General features: G+C 50.4%; 1 protein-coding gene across 4 annotated transcripts in view; it reads right to left on the bottom strand.

The window, feature by feature from the left end:
- Positions 1 to 8,485, bottom strand: part of PAK4 (p21 (RAC1) activated kinase 4) — a 47,740-nt gene extending 39,255 nt beyond the window's left edge. For 3 of the 4 annotated variants that reach the window (XM_043894958.1, XM_043894956.1, XM_043894964.1), the window contains exon 1: positions 8,335 to 8,485. The gene's annotated coding sequence lies outside the window, so the exon portion shown is untranslated. Of the gene's footprint in view, positions 1 to 343; positions 368 to 8,334 lie in introns of those variants that run through there. The other variant, XM_043894962.1, reaches the window with a different exon arrangement.
- Between the last annotated feature and the right edge of the window lie 10,706 nt (positions 8,486 to 19,191).

Below are 19,191 nucleotides of genomic sequence, written 5' to 3'. Positions count from 1 at the left end.
GGGGGGCCCTGGGCTGGGTGTTCTCAGCCTCCGCGCAGGTGTGGGGAAATGCTGCTCCCCCTGTAATTACCTGTTAGACTGACGTGAGCTGATACACTTCTCTGTAGGTATGTTAAGCTTCACAATTATTAAAGGTGGAAAAAGAGGTGGCATTATCAAGGTACCTAAAACACATACACACAGCGACCCGGGGCCAGGCTTCTGCTGAAGGCTGGGAGGAGGGAGAAGGGGGCTGTGGAGGCGCTGGGCGCAGCAGAGGAGGGGTCCCTAGGGAGAAAGCAAGCACCAGAAAGAGAGCGCGCGTGCGCTGAGGGCTTGATGAGGGGGGGGGGGGGGTCCTCACCTCGGGACGGCGGGAGCCCGGCCCTCTCGCGGTCCTACTTCCTCCCCATTCCCAGCACTGTGAGGAGGGGCGGGGGAGGGGAGGCGGCCCAGGCCGCTTCCCGTAGGGTGGGAGTGGCTGAAACCCGCTGGGGGAAGCCAGCCCGAAACTGCCACACAATGCCGCTTTATCAGGAGTTTCCAGGGCCGGGCTGGGGCTGGCGGAGGGGAGCAGAGGGCGGGGGAGGGAGGCTCTCTCCGTGGGGCCCCTGCCTAGCGCCCCCACCTGCCAAGGTGTGCCCTCCGAGCTCCGCTGCAGCCAGCCCCGAGTGGGGGCGGGGCAGACGGGCGGGAGGGACAGCCTTCTAATCCCCCGGCTCAGGGAGTGCCCCCCAGTGGTTAGGAGCCCGGGCCAAGCCCCAGCCCTGCTGACTGACACCAGGCTGGTCTCCTGGGATCTCAATTTCCCCCTTTTAAAAGGGAGAGAAGAACACGGGGTTTTCCTGATAGCTCAGTTGGTAAAGAATCTGTCTGCAACCTGGGTCGCGAAGATCCACTGGAGAAGGGATAGGCTACCCACTCCAGTATTCTTAGGCTTCTCTTGTGGCTCAGCTGGTAAAGAATCCGCTTGCAATGCGGGAGACCTGGTTTGGATCCTTGGCTTAGGAAGATCCCCTGAAGAAGGGAAAGGCTACCCACTCCAGTATTCTGGCCTGAAGAATTCCATAGACTGTATAGTCCATGGGGTCATAAAGAGTCGGACATGACTGAGTGACTTTCACTCACTTCACTCAAGAACGTGTACACCTAGGACTTCCCTGGTGACCCAGTGGTTAAGACTCTGAGTTTGCACTGCAGGGGGTGCAAGCTCGGCTCCAGGTCATGGAACTTAAGGTACCACACGCCACTCAGCACAGCCAAAACAAAAAACAACACCCCCCCCCAATACAACACCCCCACCCCCACCCCCGCCAAATATCTAATCTTGGAGTTGCTAGGAGGATGGGATAAGTTCATTTACTCAAAACACGTAGAATGGTACCTGCTAATACCAGTAACATAGAGAAATACTATGAGGACTAACACTAGCAGCTAACAGTCTTTGAACATTGACTATGCATTCTGCCTGATGAGTAGGCATCTATACCCTCAGAACAACCCCATAAAGGAGGTATAGTTATCATTCCCATTTTACAGATGAGGACACGGAGGCACAGAGAGGTGAAGTGACTTGTCTGGGATCACACAGCCAAGAGTGGCGAACTTGGTTCCAGAGTCTGTGCTCTCAATCTCCACTACATCAGACAGGTTAAGCGCTCCAGGCTGGGGAGGGCAGGCCTGGGTTCGAGTCCTACATTTGCCTCTCACACGCTGTAGGCTGTCTAGCCTATGCCTCCATTTCTTCTTTTTCAGGAAAGCAAAGTATCACACATAGACAGGAAAGGAAGTCCAAATGGCTTTCAACAAGGATGCTCCCCTTTGCTCATGTTAAAATCAGAACCACAGTAAGGACCGTTTGGCACCTGTCTGACTGGCCGAGGTCAAAACACCTGCTGACGCCCGTCTGCAGGGCGAGCATGGGAGGAGACAGACGCTGGCGCCCCGGGCACTGGGGGTGGGGGTGCGCACAGGCACGGGCTCTTGGCAGACCGGGACACGACCGCAGGGCTACCGGGCACACGTCTCAGACCCCGAGCACCTCCAGAGGGGTGCACAGCTCACACGCATGTGCAGGAAGACATCACACCATGGAACCTGCTCCAGCCGTACACAGTGCAAGGACGCCCCTGACCTCCTGACACAGAACTTGAGTGAAAAGTGCAAGGAGCAGGACAGAATACAAACGTGAAAAGTCAGCTCCATGTGAGCAAAACAAAAGTGGCAGAGAACACGTGCAGGAACAAATGTCCAAGAAAGAAGAGAAACCGGAACAAGGCTGTCTCTGGGAAGGGGCCGAACACCGGGGTGGGAAAGAGACCTACGGCTGCACACCCTTCTGTACTGTGTGCGGTTTCTCAACTGTGAACAGATTATACATGCTGCTGGGGCAAAGATGGGCCTTCTTAAAATTGAAATGCAGGAAAAGAGAAATGAGGTTAATAACACCCCTTCCTCAGGGCTCCGGGCTGAGCTGCTGCGAGATGCTTATAAAGGACACATCTAGCTCTTAGTACTTGGGAGCTGGGGGCTCATGCAGTGTCCTGAGGGGCTGGGAGCAGGTGAAGAGGAGGCTGCAGCCCAGAAAGGGGCACATCCGATGAGCTTACTGTGAGCCAGGCAACATGCAGGCACACCGACATCAGTCTCCTCCAACCCTCCCAATAGCTCACTGAACAGCTGAGGAGGGCTTCCCCAGAGGCTCAGCTGTAAAGAACCCGCTTGCAATGCAGGAGATGCAAGATATGTGGGTTCCATCCCTGGGTCGGGAAGATTCTCCTAGAGAAGGAAATGGCAACCCACTCCAGTATTCTTGCCTGAAGAATCCCTAGAGTCCCTGTGACCTCAAAGAGTCGGACATGACTGAAGCAACACCATGAGCACCACGTGAGGGAGGAGACGCCCAGGGCGGCCCTGCCTTTCCCCAGGGGTCCCCGCTAGGGGGTCGGGCTGTGAGATGCCCGGAATGTGTGGCCCTGGCAGGGAAGCTGCCACTGCTCCGAGGATGGAGCACCCGGCACCAGCAGAGCACCTGGCACCCTGGGGAAGGGCAGGCGGGGACCAGAGGGCCCTGTGACACCGGCAGCGGTGAGTGGTGGCTTCTGATACATCTGCTGTAGCTGGCTCCCCGGGGACCTGGGAAAGCTCCCCTTCTGACCCTCCTTGCCTCCCCCTCAACCTTCCTGTGGGCCACGGCAGCTGTGAGACAATAAGCCCCAGCCCCAGATGGGTGGCTGGCCTGGGAAGGGTCCCATTTCCCTGGCCATGACTTGGAAGGAGACCGCTTCCTGCTGGCAGCATCTGTGGCTGCCTGGCTGGGGTGATGGGAGAAACAGCTGCTGGGGACACCCCGACCGGTGTCTGGCCAGGAAGTCTGGCTCACTGGGAGCCAGCAGGACAAGGAGGGGTGACGCAGTGGACCAGAAGGGGAAGGAGCTGTGGGAGGTCCTGAGGGAGGCGCGGACCCAGGGCTCAGAAACTACCCAGGCTGCCCCCTGAAGAGTTTCTGTCCAAACAGGAACCTGGGTTAAGAACAGGAAGTAGCCTGCCCTTATCAAGACCACTTCCAGATCACTGCAGGGCCATTGTGAAAACAAGCAGTGACTCTGGAGCTCGGAGGCCTGGAGTTCAAGGCCTGCCTCTGCCACCTGTCTGCTTGTGTCCCCAGCCAGGTCACACACCTCTCTGGGGCTCAATTCTCTCATCTGTAAATGGGGTTTACATTTACAGCCCCTACGGGGCTTCCCACGTGGCACAGTGGTAAAGAACCTGCCTGCCAATGCAAGAGATGTAGAGACATGGGTTTGATCCCTGGGTTGGGAAGATCCCCTGGAGGAGGAAATGGCAACCCACTCCCATTCTTGCCTGGGGAATTCCACGGAAAGAGGAACCTGGCCGGTTACAGTCCACGGGACTGCACGGACATGACTGAGCAAATACACCCACACACAGCGGTACCTACCTGTAGGTTGTTGTGAAGATCAAATGGGTTCATACGGGTAAAGGACTCGAAACCTTGGCCAGCACTCAGGACCCTTCTCCATCTCCACCAGCCTCGTGCTACCCACCCTCCCCGGCATGGACTATCCCTCTCCCCCGCCCGCCCTCGCTGATCTGTTCCCCACATGGCAGCCTGAGCAATCTTTATAAAAGGGAACGCAGATGTTGCTTAAAGCCCTGTGATGACTCCCATCACACACAGAAAGAAATCCACACTCCTTGTCTCAGCCCGTCGACCCCTGCCTGCTGTATCCTATCTGCCAGACCTCCCCATGTCCTTGGCCCCTCTGGTGGGACCCGAACAGCCCATCTTTGGACCGCGGGCCCTTCGCACTGTCCGTACCCCTACCTGCTCTGTTCTTCCCAGCTCTTCCTGGGCCTGGCTTCCTCTCGTCAGTCAGACGTCTCCCTTCTCCAGAAAGCCCTTGCTGGCTCCCAGGTGGAGTGAGGAGCCACCTCCGGGTTCCCTCAGCCCCTACCTCGTCCCAGCCCTGACCATTCTGCTTGAGCATCCCTACCCAGCCTGACCTCTCTGGGACGCTACCGTCTGGGGCCAGGTCTGTCCCCTTCACGGTCCTGTGACCCCTGAGGGCAGGGCTTGGACACGGGGACCGATGAGCAGTGTAACCAGGTTTTGCTCATCCCCTTCTGAGTGGCACTTCCTTTCTCTTTGCCTCCTTCCTGAGGAGGTTTAAGTCAGTATTTTTCCCTTTCCAAAGGCTAGCCCTGGGAGATGATCCCCTAGGAGAGGTGGGTCAAAGTTATAGCCACTGTCCTGGATGCCCTGGAGGGCACAGGTCAAAGCCTTCCCCGGCCTGCCTTCTCCTCTGGGTGTGGGGGTTCAACAGGTGTCAGACCCCAGCTAAGCTCATCACATGAACTGCACCCCTGTTTGCAGCCAGACTGGGGAAGGGGTGCAGGTGTCGTAAAACCCACCACCTCACGGCTGAGTAAACTGTTTCAGCCAGGACTGCAAGCTTGCCCGAAGCAGCATGGAGCCGAGGGAACCATCAGGCACTGCTGGAAAGCACACTGGTACAAATGCTGAACAGAGTAATTTGGAAGGTCCAGCGTTTCCACTGTGAGGCATATGCCCAAGAGAGACTCTGGCTGCAGTACACAAGGAAACACGCTCTAGAATGTTCACGGCAGCACTGTTTGTTACAGTCCCAACGGGAACCACCTGAACAGCCACCAAAACGTGAATGGGTAACTCTGGTGCGGCACCATCACAAAAAGAAACACACAAAGGGGAAATGAACAACCTGCTCTAGATCCACACTCGTCCACACGGAGAAACAGCCACACTGACGCAGAGACGCAGCAGCAGGCTGTTTCCCGTGGTGCCATTTATAACGACCTGTGCAACAGTGGACAACCCCGGCCGGCCATTACAACCACGTGCTGAGGCTAGCCCCGCCCCAGACCAAGGGCACCCAGGCCAGAGTCTGGGAGGGGGCAGGGGGCTGGGGCAGCAGCATTCTGGAAAGCTCTCCAAGTGACTGCAGCGTGGAGCCAGGGTTGAGAGCTATTACTCTGTCGTTTGCGAATCCCTCTGAGGGTAGTAACAGTAGGAAAACCTGCGATGGAAGGCTGGACGCCAAATCCAGCCCCGTGGCTACCATCAGGAAGGCGGGGCAGAGAACAGGGGCCTGTAACTGTATCCATGGTCCCAGGCTGGACACTGGAAGCGTGGGTGTTTTGCTATATTGAAGCTCTACTTTTCCCACTAGTCTAAAATGTATCATAGGAACAAAACTGGCAAACAAGACATCACTTGCCCAAGGTCCCATGGCTGGTACGTGATGGGGAGGGAGCCCAAATGTGGGTGTCCAGCGCCAAAGTCCCCCCTGTATCTGTGCAGAGCCCTGAGATGACGCGAGAAATGCCACTGCAAGGACTGGTAGGGCTCCCTGGCCACGTGCCCACCCGGTGACCCTGCCAGAGCAAGCCAGGAGGCAGGAGGAGAGGGCCTGACCACCACCTCTGAGGCCCTCCCCAGGCAGCAGTAGCAGCAATGGCCTGAAGACTAGTGCTGACACAACACCTACCATGTGCCAGGCCTTGGGCCAGGCTCTTTACACGCCACATCCTCACAGCAGGTCTGAGGTAGCCACTATCATTATGCCCATTTTGCACAGGGGGAAATTGAGGCCCAGAAAAGTTAAGCGACTTGCCCATGATCACACAGCCTGTGAGTGATGCAGCTGGGTGTGAGCCAGGCATCCTTGTCCCAGCATCCCCTCTCTGAACCGCTCCCCAGGACTGCCTGGGAGCTCCACACACACGGGGCGGCCACTCACCCACCTCTGCTTCACTGCCAGCCCTGCTTCACTGCCAGCCCCGCTCTGAGCCGGGAACCCTCGGGGTCTCACTCAGGCGCCATGCTGCCCACAAGCCCCCAATTCTGCACCCCTGACCTCCACTCACGCCTCTCCTTCTGCTTGGCACAGCCTTTCCCATTCTTCCTACCCATCCTTCAGAGCTTGCCCAGGGGACTTTCCGAGTCTCCGGCCCAGGCTGGGGCCCAGAGTTGGGGCATTTTCCTCATCCCCGAGCATGTTTTCGCAGGCCACATTACCCTGGGCGAGATGTAGCCATGTCTCACTGGCTAAGGGTCTGGTCCCAGTCCACTTCCACCAAGGGACACTGAGGGCCCCTGGGAGCCAGGGGATCCCCGCTGTCCCATCCACTGCTGCAGACCCAGCACCATGCCTAACATTCAATCGCCACCAACCCTGGGGGAATTCAGGGAAAGAACATGGGAAAATTCCTGCCTGTGAGGGGCCCACCTTCTAGCAGGAGGCAGATCAACTGCGCTCTGATAAATAAGTTAAGGACAGAGTGAAGGAGATAAAGAGTGCTGGGGGCAGGGTGGTCCCGGTCAAGCTGTGAGCGACTGGTGAGTGAGAGGGTACAGAGCAGAGAAGGGATTCCAGGCAGAGGGAACAGGAAGGTCAAAGACCTGGAGACAGGCATTAGTCTACAGAGCTGAAGAACAGCAAAGAGGCCAGCGTGGTTGGACCTCCCGGAGGGATGGGGAGAGCAGCAGAAAAAGAGGTGGGAGCGACTGAGGACCATGATGAGAGGTTGCGGTTTTAAGTACAGAGAACACCCAACTTTGTACAGAGTACCACCCAAGGACACCCTCCCTAGCCAGGAGCCTGCCAGACTCACTTGGGCTCTGGGCCACCCATAAACACCGCTTCCCATAGGCCCAGGGGAACCTCTCCTCCCAGATCACACCCTTCCACGGAGGCCAAAGAGACAATCTATTCCTGCCCAAGGAGTGGCCCAGCCTTGCCCAGCTCCCTGCTTCCAGGAACAGACCTCCAGCAGTTTACTGTGTGGCGACCGGAGGCCGGAGCTCTGGAATTATTCAGATCCAGCAGGGAATCTTCCTTCATTACTTAGCAGAAGCTCTCCGTGCCTCATTCTCCTGGCTGTAAAGTGGGTCTATCTAGATTGTGCTATAGTAAGACTAGGCCCACAGGGTGCTGAGTACAGCCTCAGGACTCATTAAGTATTAACCAACATAATGAGTATTTGAGAGTCAGTAGAGCATAGAACTCTGAGCCCAGGACTCCAGAGTTCAAATCTCAGCTGCAAAACTAACTCATTAGGCAGCCCTGGGCAAAACACTAAGCCTCTTAATAATGGCACCAAGCCCAAAAGGTTGTGGTCAGGATTAAATACATGGAAAGCGTTCAGAACAGGGCCTGACACACAGTAAGTGCTTTATGAGTGTTTGCTATTCTTTTCATTATCTGGGGGCGGGGGGGGGGGGGGGGGTCCTTCTCCCCCATCAGAAAGCACCTTGACCTCTTTCTTGAGTGTCCTATCCCTCCCCTCCAGCAATATGCCCCATTTGGGTTTTAACTTTTGACCCTTGGGACCATCATCTGTGATCTTTCTCCAATTTGGTCACGTTCCACCGCTGATCCCATAAAGATGCCCCCCAAGCCAAATCTCATTCATTTGCTTCACTGGCTGCTGCCTTAAATCTCCAATCCGCGGCCCCCATGGCTGTGACCTCTGACCCTCGTGGGCACATCCTCCTATCAAATTATTAATTTTGACCCCCTCCTTTTTGACATTCACCCTGTGCCCCTCCAACGAGCTCCCGCTTCAAACTTTGAATTTTGCGCCCCCCTCGCCACGCCCCCTTCGTTAGTTTGACCTCTGACCTCCTCTATAACTCCCTCCCGCTCAGCGTTGACCCGCGACCCCCTGGACGCGACCCTTCCCTCCATGAGTGAACTTTGACCCCAGCGGCCCCGCCCCCTACTCGCGTAAACGCTCTCCCACCGCACTGCCCAGCGCACACCAACCCCCTGGCCAGACAGCTTATCCTACCGGCTCGGCACCGCAGTCGCTCGCGGCCTGGCCGCTCGGCCCGGAACTCGGCGCCCTCCCGCTGCCCTCAGCTCTCTGGCGCCGCCGCCGCCACGGCCACTGCCGCCGCCATGTTGAATCCCCAACGAACATCCGGGGCTTTCCCCCCTCGCCGCCCACCAGTCCCCATAGCAACGGGGCTGACCCGGCAGGGGGCAGGGCCGGCTCAGGGGCGGAGCTGGACGCCTGGCAGCGCCCGCTCCAGCCTCTGATTGGTGCATGTTGTCCAATCGGAGACCTTCGGGCGGAAAATGCCAAGCCGGGATTGGAAAATTTGGAAAGGGTGCGGGTAGGCTGGCTCCAAGCCCACTTGGATTCTTAAAGGGGAAAATGACTATTCTCTTGTAACTGCATCCCACCTTCCACCCAAAGGAATTAGGGAGTGGAAGCCAGTAGTGGGTAATGATGGCCAGAAACGGCTCTGAAGCATGTACTATGTGTCAGACACCCCGCCAAGTGAAATTTCTTGCTGAATGCTCAGTACAACCGTATTATATATTAACGCCCATTTTACAGATAAATTGAGGTTTAGAGGGGGCAAACTAGCTGCTTGGGGATCACAGAAAGTAAATAATGAGTTTTGAACGACATCTGTCGGTCTGAGCCCGAGAACTTTACCCTGAACCAAGACACTGTTCGATCTAAATCCTTTTGGTAAGTTTTTTGTTTGTTTTTAGCAGGCATTTGTTTAAAAACAAAACAAAACAAAACAAAACCCATAAACTAAACTCGGACATCTTTTTCTGTGATTTCACTCATTGGGTTCTAGCCAATGAGTTTGTGTGTGTGTTAGTCTCTCAGTTGTGTCCGACTCTGCGGCTCCATAGAATGTAGCCTGCCAGGCTTCTCTGTCCATGGAATTCTCCAACAAGAATAATGGAGTGGGTTGCCAGTCCCTTCTCCAGGGGATCTTCCCAACCCAGCGATCGAACCCGGGTCTCGAACACTGCAGGCAGTTTCTTTGTCGTCTGAGCCACCAGGGAAGCCCAGTCAGTGGGTTTGCCCTTCCCCCTCCCCGCAAAAAACTCAGGTGCTCTCCCACTTCAAGGTCATTACATTGATTATTCCTTTTTTCTGGAATAGACTTCCCCCAGGTACCCTCATTTCAAAATGGGGAAAATCAGTATGATAATGCATGCAAGGTGCTTGCTGGTACCTGGAATTTAGTAAGCACTCAATGCATATGGGGCTTCCCAGGTGGCACCAATGGTAAAGAACCTTCCTGCCAGCGCAGAAGACATGAGAGACATGGTTTCAATCCCTGGGTTGGGAAGATCCCATATTCATTTGGGATCACCTGGTGTCTGAGACAGTAAAGAATCTGCCTGCAATGAGGGAGACCTGGGTTCGATTCTTGGGTCAGGAAGATCCCCTGGAGGAGGAAATGGCAACCCACTCCAATATTCTTTCCTGGAGAATTCCATGGACTGAGAAGCCTGGCAGGCTACAGTTCATGGGGTAGCAAAGAGTTGGACAGGACTGAGCAACTAACACATTAACACTTAACAGAGGTACCCTCATGGCTTCTTCCTCCCTTCTCTCCTTCAAGGTTTACTCAAATGTCACCTTATCAGGAGAACTGTTCCAGCCCACCCTGACTAATGCAACAAACACTCCTCTCTCATGCTACTAAACTCCTTACCTTGTCTGCTTTTATTTTCTGTTGCTCAGATCACCTTCTAACATACTATCTAATACACAGAATTAGCAATCATAGTTATCGTTTTTTGGTCATCTGCCTTGCTGGCATGTCTCTCCATGAGAGCATGGAGTTTTGTTTTGTTCACTGTGCATGCCCATTTGTTGAATGGATGGTTGGATGAGTTGTAAATCCACCTCTGCAGAAGTACTCTTAAATGTTTAGTGCATATCCCTTTCCCCAGCACAGTGTCTTACAGAGTAGGCATTTAATTAATATTTGCAAAAGCAGTGAATGAATGATGCATAATTTCTTTTTTTCTTCTGTACTTTCAGTGTGCCTTCTCAGTCACGTCCAACTCTTTGCGACCCTACGGACTGTAACCTGCCAGGCTCCTTTGTCCGTGGGATTCTCTAGGCAAGAATACTGGAGTGAGTGGGTTGCCATTTCCTTCTCCAGGGGATCTTCCAGACTCAGGGATCAAACCCTTGTCTCCTGCATCTCCCACATTGGCAGGTGGATTCTTTACCACTGAACCACCTGGGAAGCCCTGTACATTCACCTACCTTTTAAAACAGAATCAGTTAAAAAAAAAAAAAGATAAAATAAAAAATAAAACAGAATCAGAAACACATTTATAAATAATTTTGTATCTTTTTAAAACAAGACTATAAAAAAAAAAAAAAACAAAACAAGACTATAAATACCACTGGTATCTTTCCATGTCATTAAATATTCTTCAAGAACATTTTAATGTTCTTTGTTTTAATGGCTGCATAAGATGCCATTCTGTCAATGAACTCTAATTCGTTTGAACCATTCATTGAACATCTAAACTGTGATAAATATTTTGCTATTATAAATACCCCCCCACCCCAAATCCAAGCAGCTAAACGTTTGTGCACGTCTCTAATTATTTCCTTTGAATAGATCAGCACAAATGCATCTGCTGGGTCAAAGGAAATGTACATCTTTAAGATATAATAATAGCAGCAGTTCCCATGCCTCAAACATTTCTATGCACCATGCACGATGCTAAGCTGTGTAATTTAAACAGCAGGGACTGTGATTATATCTGCTTTGCAGAGGAGGAAACTGAGGCTTAGAGAAGTAACTTCATTTGCTCAAAATCACACACCGGGCTCATCTCCAGCTTTAACTCCCAGGCAAGGCTCTCACTAACTGCCCTCTGCTGCCTCTGTATGGCCTGGGACACACATTGCAAGTTGTGCTGTAGTTCTGTTCAGTTCAGTCGCTCAGCGTGTCCAGTTCTTTGTGACCCCATGGACTATAGCATGCCAGGCTTCCCTGTCCTTCACCATCTCCCAGAGTTTGCTCAGCTTCATGTCCATTGAGTCGGTAATGCCATCCAACCATCTCACCCTCTGTCATTTCCTTCTCCTCCTGCCTTCAATCTTTCCCAGCATCTGGGTCTTTTTCAATGAGCTGTCTCTTCACATCAGGTGGCCAAAGTATTGGAGCTTCAGCTTCAACATCAGTCCTTCCAATGAATATTCAGGATTGATTTCCTTTAGGATTGACTGGTTTGATCTCCTTGCTATCCAAGGGATTCTCAAGAGTCATCTCCAACACACAATTGGAAAGCATCAATTCTTTGTCCTCTTGATGAAAGTGAAAGAGGAGAGTGAAAACGTTCACTTAAAACTCAATATTCAAAAAACTAAGATCATGGCATCTGGTGCCATCACTTCATGGCAAATAGATAAGGAAACAATGGAAACAGTGAGATACTATTTTGGGGGGCCCCAGAATCACTGCAGATGATGATTGCAGCCATGAAATTAAAAAACACTTGCTCCTTGGGAGAAAAGATATGACCAACCCAAACAGCATGTTCAAAAAAGCAGAGACATTACTTTGCCAAAAAAAGTCTGTGTAATCAAAGCTATGGTTTTTCCAGTAGTCATGTATGGATGTGAGTTGGACTATAAAGAAAGCTGAGCACCGAAGAACTGATGCTTCTGAACTGTGGTATTGGAGAAGACTCTTGAGAGTCCCTTGGACTGCAAGGAGATCCAACCAGTCAATCCTAAAGGAAATCAGTCCTGAATATTCATTGGAAGGACTGATGCTGAAGCTGAAACTCCCATACTTTGGTCAACTGACTCATTGAAAAAGACCCTGATGCTGGGAAAGATTGAAGGCAGGAGAAGAAGGAAATGACAGAGGGTGAGATGGTTGGATGGCATCACTGACTCAATGGACCTGAGTTTGAGCAACCTCCGGGAGTTGGTGATGGACAGGGAGGCCTGGCGTGCTGCAGTCCATGGGGTTGCAAAGAGTCAGACATGACTGAGTGACTGAACTGAATTCTTTGGCGCTCAGCCTTCTTTATGGTCCAACTCTCACATCTGTACATAACTACTGGAAAAATTATAGCTTTGACTATGCGAATCTTTGTCGGCAAAGTGATGTTTCTACTTTTTAATACACTGTCTAGCTTTGTCATAGCTTTTCTTCCAAGGAGCAAGTGTCTTTTAATTTATGGCTGCTGTCACCATCCACAGTGATTTTGGAGCACAAGAAAATAAAGTCTGTCACTGTTTCCATTGTTTTCTCATCTATTTTTCATGAAATGATGGGACTGGATGCCATGATCTTAATTTTTTTGAATGTTGAGTTTTCCATCCAATTAACACTTCCACCAGCACTCAGAGGGAATACCCTCTTTAAATATCCTCACCAGCATTAAACATTCCTGTTCTTCTGCTCTTTTGAAATCTTTATGCCTTACTGGGTCTCCATGTTTAATACCAAGTATTGGAAATTCCCTGGCGGTTCAATGGTTAGGACTCTGTGCTTCTAGTGCATGGGGCCCAAGTTCGATCTAATCCCTGGTTGAGGAACTAAGATCCTACAAGCCAAAAAAAAAACAACAAGTCTAGTAGCTGAGATGATGGCACTTTATTTAAGTCACAGTGACGGGAGGATGGCCAGGTGCAACCTTTGCCTTTTTTTAAAAAAATTATTTTATAATGGACTATAGTTGGTTTGGGCTTCCCTGGTGGCTCAGATGGTAAAGAATCCACCTGCCATGGGGGAGACCTGGGTTCGATCCCTGGGTTGGGAAGATACCCTGGAGGAGGGCATTTCAGCCCACTCTAGTATTCTTGCCTGGAGAATCCCCATGGACAGAGGAGTCTGTCGGGCTAGAGTCCATGGGGTTGCAGAGAGTCGGACACAACTGAGCTACTAAGCGCAGAAGAGCTCAGCATTGGTTTACAATGTTGTGTTAGTTTCAGGTATACGGCAAACTGATTCAGTTATACATATATCCAGCCTTTGCCCACACTGAAGACTGTCAGGTTCTAGAACCCATATGTGGGGAATCCCTCTTACAACTTAGTTGGGGATCCCATTAGCAATCAGAGCCCTGGAACAAGCCCAGTGGCGGATCTACTCCTAGGGTTTCCCCAGGATGGGCAATCAGGTTCCCCTACTTCAGTGTCCTCAGAGGGGAAATCAGACCCCAGTAGAGGACTCCTGGAGGGGTTAGTGAGGAGGTGACCCTCCAAGAGATCAAAACAGAGGAGAAGAGTGAAGCGGATTTGGCCTCATGAAAGTGATAAATTTCAGTACATCAAAGGAAAAAAGATTAGTGACAATATATAGATGGCAAACAAAGTTTTCTACCCTTTATATGTAAAGAGCATTTACAAATCAACAAGAAAGGTGAATATACAACAGAAAAGTAAGCAAAGAATGTGAACAAAAATTTGAAACTACAGACAATAAGGAAAAACGGAATTGGTGAACAAGAAATTAATAAAAATGGACATCAGACTCTTAAAAAGATCTTTTTTGGTCTCTCACAAAAATATTTATTTAATATTATAATCAATGCTGATGAGAATATAACAACCACTCTCATAGCCCACATGTAGAACTATGATCCTGGACAGGTTTTGACAATATTCATCCAGAGGCTTAATAAGTGGTAAGGAACCTGCCTGCCAATGCAGCAGACTCAGGTTCAGTCCCTGGGTCAGGAAGATCCCCTGGAGAAAGAAATGGCAACCTACTCCAGTATTCTTGCCGGGAGAATCCCATGGACAGTGGAGCCTGGTGGGCTACAGTCCACGGGGTCACAAAAGAGTCAGACACGACTTAGTGACTACACAACGACAAACAGCAATTTTACTTCTAGTAATTATTAAAGGAAAATGTATACACAAAGGTGTATAGGTGAAGATATTCGTCTTTAGTGTTATTTTAGAAATAATTTTGGGGGAATTCCCTGGCTATGGAGTCATTAGGACTCCGTGCTTTCACTGACAAGGGTGCAGGTCCAATCCCTGGTTGGGGAACTAAGATACTACAAGCCATGAGGTTAAAAGCCGTGCTGCTTCCCTGGTAGCTCAGCTGGTAAAGAATCCGCCTGCTATGCAGGAGACCCCGCCTCAATTTTTGGGTCAGGAAGATCCCCTGGAGAAGGGGTAGGCTACCCACTCCAGTCTTATTGGGCTTCCCTTGTGGCTCAGCTGGTAAAGAATCTGCCTTCAATGCGGGAGACCTGGGTTTGATCCCTGGGTTGGGAAGATCCCCTGGAGAAGGGAATGGCTATCCACTCCAGTATTCTGGCCTGGAAAATTCCATGGACTATATGGGGTCGCAAGGAGTCAGACATGACTGAGCAACTTTCACTGAGGTTATAAAAGGAATTTTTTATCATCATTTTAACAATATTTATTTTTATTTATGTATTTGACTGCACCTGCGTGTGGGATGCAGCATCTTCGACCCTTGTTTTGGCATGGGGAATCTATAGTTAGAGCCTATGAACTCTCAGTTGTGGCATGGGCAATCTAGTTCCTTGGCCAAGGATTGAACCTGGGTCCTCTGCATTGGGAGCTTGGACTCTTAGCCATTAAACCACCAGGGAAGTCCCTCACTATTGTTTGTTAATTGTTGATGTATCATACTGTACTGAACAGTTCCCCTATTCTTGCACATTTAAGTTGCTTCTAGTTTTTTTCACTGCTTGCTATGCCAGATGCCCTGTAGACTCTTTATCATCTTCTCTAATCCTTACCACATATCTGTAGGATGGGATCCTTAGCCCCTCTTAACAGACTTAGAAAACTGAGACATGGAGGTAGGGTAGGAAGTGGGACAAAGTTCCACCACTTGTAAGCAGCTTTGGTGGAATTTTAGACAGGATGTCTGACTTCAAAGCTGATGCTCTTAAAGACGGCTCAGATTCATTCAGTAAGTATATTCGTTGCCATCTGCGTGCCAAGCATAATGATAACTGAAAACACTTATGGAGAATTATCTGTATAGCTGGCCCTGTGCTAAACCCTTCACATATACTACTTCATTTAATCCCCACAATAACCCTATGCACTATTGCTATTTTCTTTCTACAAGCATGCAAAGTGAAGCACAGAGAAGTTAAGTAACTTCTCCAAAGTCACACAGGCAGCCTTGTTGCAGGGTCTAGGGTCCTAACCATTTTTCTTCTTTTTCAGAGAACAAATGCTTTAGAGATAGATAATAAACCCACGAACAATTAAATAATAAACATAAAATAAGATGCTGAGTAGAACACAAAATATGTCACAGGTTGCATCCAGACAGCCGTAAAAGATTGTGAAAGACACAGGTTCCTGTGATCCCACTCCTAGGTGTTTATCAAGAGAAATGAAAACATGTATTCACACAATGACTTGTGCAGGAATGTTCAGAGCAGTTTTCATCATCACCCCGAACTGGGAACAATCCCAAACATCCATCAACTGGTAAACAGATAAATATGCTGCAGTACATTCATTCCATTGAACATAGATGTACTGCGTGGTTCAGCAACGAAAAGAAAGGAATTCGTGATAAGGAGGACAGCTTGGACGAACTGCAAATGTGTTAGCCTGGGTGAAAACAGCCAGCCTCAAAAGATACCACAGTCCTCTCTCTGGATCTGTGGGGGATTGATTCCAGGAACCCTGGAAATCCCCAAATCTGTGGATGTTCAAGTCCCTTTTATAAAACAGTGTACTATTCGCATTATAATCTATATACATTTTCCTGTATGTATACCTTATTTTTAAAATTCTATTTAGAACTCTTTATGACCCCATGGACTGAGGCCCACCAGGCTCCTCTGTCCATGGGATTTCCCAGGCAACAATACTGGAGTGGCTTGCCATTTCCTCCTCCAGGGCATCTTCCTGACTCAGGGATCGAAACTGTGTCTCTGGCATTGCTGGGGGATTCTTTACCACTGAGCCATCTGGGAAACTATATTTAGGCTGCGCTGTGTCTCAGTTGTGGCCTGTGGGATCCAGTCCCCCAACCAGGGTTTGAACCTGGGCCTCCTGCATGGGGAGAGTGGAGTCTTAGCCACGGGACCACTAGGGTAGTCCCCTGGTATGTATACTTTAAATCATTCCTGGATTACTTGTAGTACCTAATACAATGTAAATACTATGTAAATAGTTGTAAATGCTATGGAAATAGCTGCCAGGATCCAGCAAATTCAAGGTTTGCTTTTTGGAACTTTCTGGACTTTTTTTCTGGATATTTTCCACCCATGGTTGGTTGAATTGAAGGATGCAGGACTGTAGCCAACTGTGTACAATTCCACTCAGAGCATTCCAGGCAAAGCAAATCTGATCTACAGTGACAAAGAACAGATGAGTTGTTGCCTGAAGCTGAGAGAGAGAGGGAGGCATTAACTGCAGCTATGGGGGATGCTTTGGGGTGCAGAGATGTTCTAATTCTTGATTTTGAGGGTGGTTTCATTGGGAATACACATCTGTCAAAACTCATCATGATGGGAGGAGACCTATGGCTGATTCATGTTGATGTTTGGCAGAAACTAACACAATATTGTAGAACAATTATCCTCCCATTAAAAATAAATAAATTTAATTATTATAAAACTCGTGGCTGTTTCTCAAACACACAGGTTCAGTCCTGCCTCAGGGCCTTTGCACCTGCTGGTCCCTCTGCCTGGATCACTCTTCCAGGTCTTTACTTTGACTGACTCCCTGTCCTTTGGCTCAAATGTCTCCTCTCCAGAGAAGCCTTCCCTGGACACCACATCTAAAGCACTCATTCCATTCCCACACTTTAATTTCAGTGTATTTTCTTCACAGTGCTGAGCATCATCTGGAACTATCCTGTCATGGCATTTTGATTTTCATGATTTCTTCTCTACACCCCTCTCCCCAGTAGAAGTCAGGCTTCACAAGGGCCACCACTGTGTCTCTAGCACGTGGTCATAGTAGGCGCATAGTTGTTTTTTGGTTTTGTTCTTGTTTTTGTTTTTTTGGCTATGCCATGTGGCATGTGGAACTTCCCTGCCCAGGGACTGAACTCCCACCCTCTGCATTGGAAGTGTGGAGTCCTTACTATTGGACCACCAGAGAAGTCTCACATGGTTCTTGCCATCCACAGAAACCATGTCTGGCTGATTTAAGCAATGCAGGACTTTATTAATTAAAACATTTGTCAATGACTGAATCTAGAGACCTGCAGCTTCCTCCTTTGAATCTCTCCATAGTGCCCCACCCCCCACAACCAGACAACCCAGAAGCTTCCCAGGCCCTGCTGCTCTTTTTGGGAGCACTCACAGCCCCCTTCCCATTCAACCTCCCTACACCTCCCTCTCTGCCCCCACCTGCCAGGCAGGCATCTGTGTAGCTTGAGCCTTGCTCAAGCTTTGCCTCCTTGAAGCCTCAGGGTCTCTGGCTTGCAACCTGTCACTTCCTGTGTGGGTCACATGTCACAGGTGTTGCAATGAGCCATACATGCCTTGTCTCCTACGTACCCAGCCGTGGCAGCCCCTAGGGCTGAGCAACTTTATCTGATTCACCGAAATCACTATCATTCCTGTCATTCACCTGCTCGCTCAGCATCAGGTGCCATGATAGAATTTTGCCTGTATTTTTCCTGCCTGCTTTCCTTCCTTCAACCAATGTTTGTTGAGCAACTACTGTGAATCAGGTGCTGGGGCTACAGGGGTGAACAGAACCAGCAGAAAACCCTGCACCCTGGAAGCTCACATTCTGAAGGAGGAGGTAAAGTATAAATGATTAGGGTCTTACTTGGTGATCTGGCTAGGACTGCTCTCCCAATGCAGGAGGCCTGGGTTTGATTCCTGGTCAGGGAACTAGATACACATAGCACAACTAAGACCCAGAACAGAAAAATAGATAAACAGATATTAAAAAAAAGAAGAAGAAATGATTAGACATCTGTCCATAGAGTAGGTCACAATGTCCGAGTGCTCTGAAGGAAAATAAAACGGAGAGTTCTCTGGTGGCCTAGTGGTTAGGACTCCAGAATTTCACTGCTGTGGCCTGGGTTCAGTTCCTAGTCAGGGAACCGAGATCTCACAAGTTGCATGGTGTGGCCAAAAAAGAAAGAAAAGAAAGCAGGGAAAAGGGATGGGAGGAGGGGGCTGAGGATGCTGGTTTTCACAAGCTGGTCCAAGAGGAACCGAAAGGGTGAGATTAGAGAAGAGACCTGAAGGAGGGCAGGGATGGAGCCATGCAGATCCCTGGGGGCAGCCTCCCAGGGAGAATAAGCAGTGCAAATGTGAGAGGGTGACCTGACATATTTGAGACCAGCCTCCGACGTGGCGCTAGTGGTAAAGAACTCGCCTGCCAATTCAGGAGACAGAAGAGGCATGGGTTTGATTCCTGGGTCAGGAAGATCTGCTGGAGGAGGGCATGGCAACCCACTCCAGTATTCTTGTCGGAGAATCCCACAGACAGAGGAGCCTGGTGGGCTATGGCCCATAGCATCGCAAAGAGTCAGACACGCCTGAAGGGACTCAGCATGCGTGCACGCACGGGGCTGGAGCAGAGTGGGCAAGGGGTGAGTGGTGGGAGCTGAGGACCGGGAGGTGATGGCGGTAGGTTGAGTGGGGTGGGCCATGGGGAGGGCTCTGGCTCCCCAACTCCAGTGACCACAGACTATGGAGTGGGGATGGTGGGGGTGGGGAAGTGGGGGAGACCAGGCGGGAGGTGGGGGACAAGGGACAGGACAAGGGTGGGAGTCTTGTAGGTGGGAGGAAAAAAACAAATTCTAGATAGATTTTAAAAGTCAAAGCCAGGGGATTTGCCTGGTGGTCCAATGGTGAAGACACCATGCTTCCAATGTGGTGGTGTGTGGGTTCAATCCCTGGTCGGGGAACTAAGATCCCACATGTT

This window comes from Cervus elaphus, chromosome 4 (assembly GCF_910594005.1).
Source record: "Cervus elaphus chromosome 4, mCerEla1.1, whole genome shotgun sequence".
Lineage (NCBI taxonomy): Eukaryota > Metazoa > Chordata > Mammalia > Artiodactyla > Cervidae > Cervus > Cervus elaphus.
This window is presented reverse-complemented; position numbering and strand designations above follow the sequence as displayed.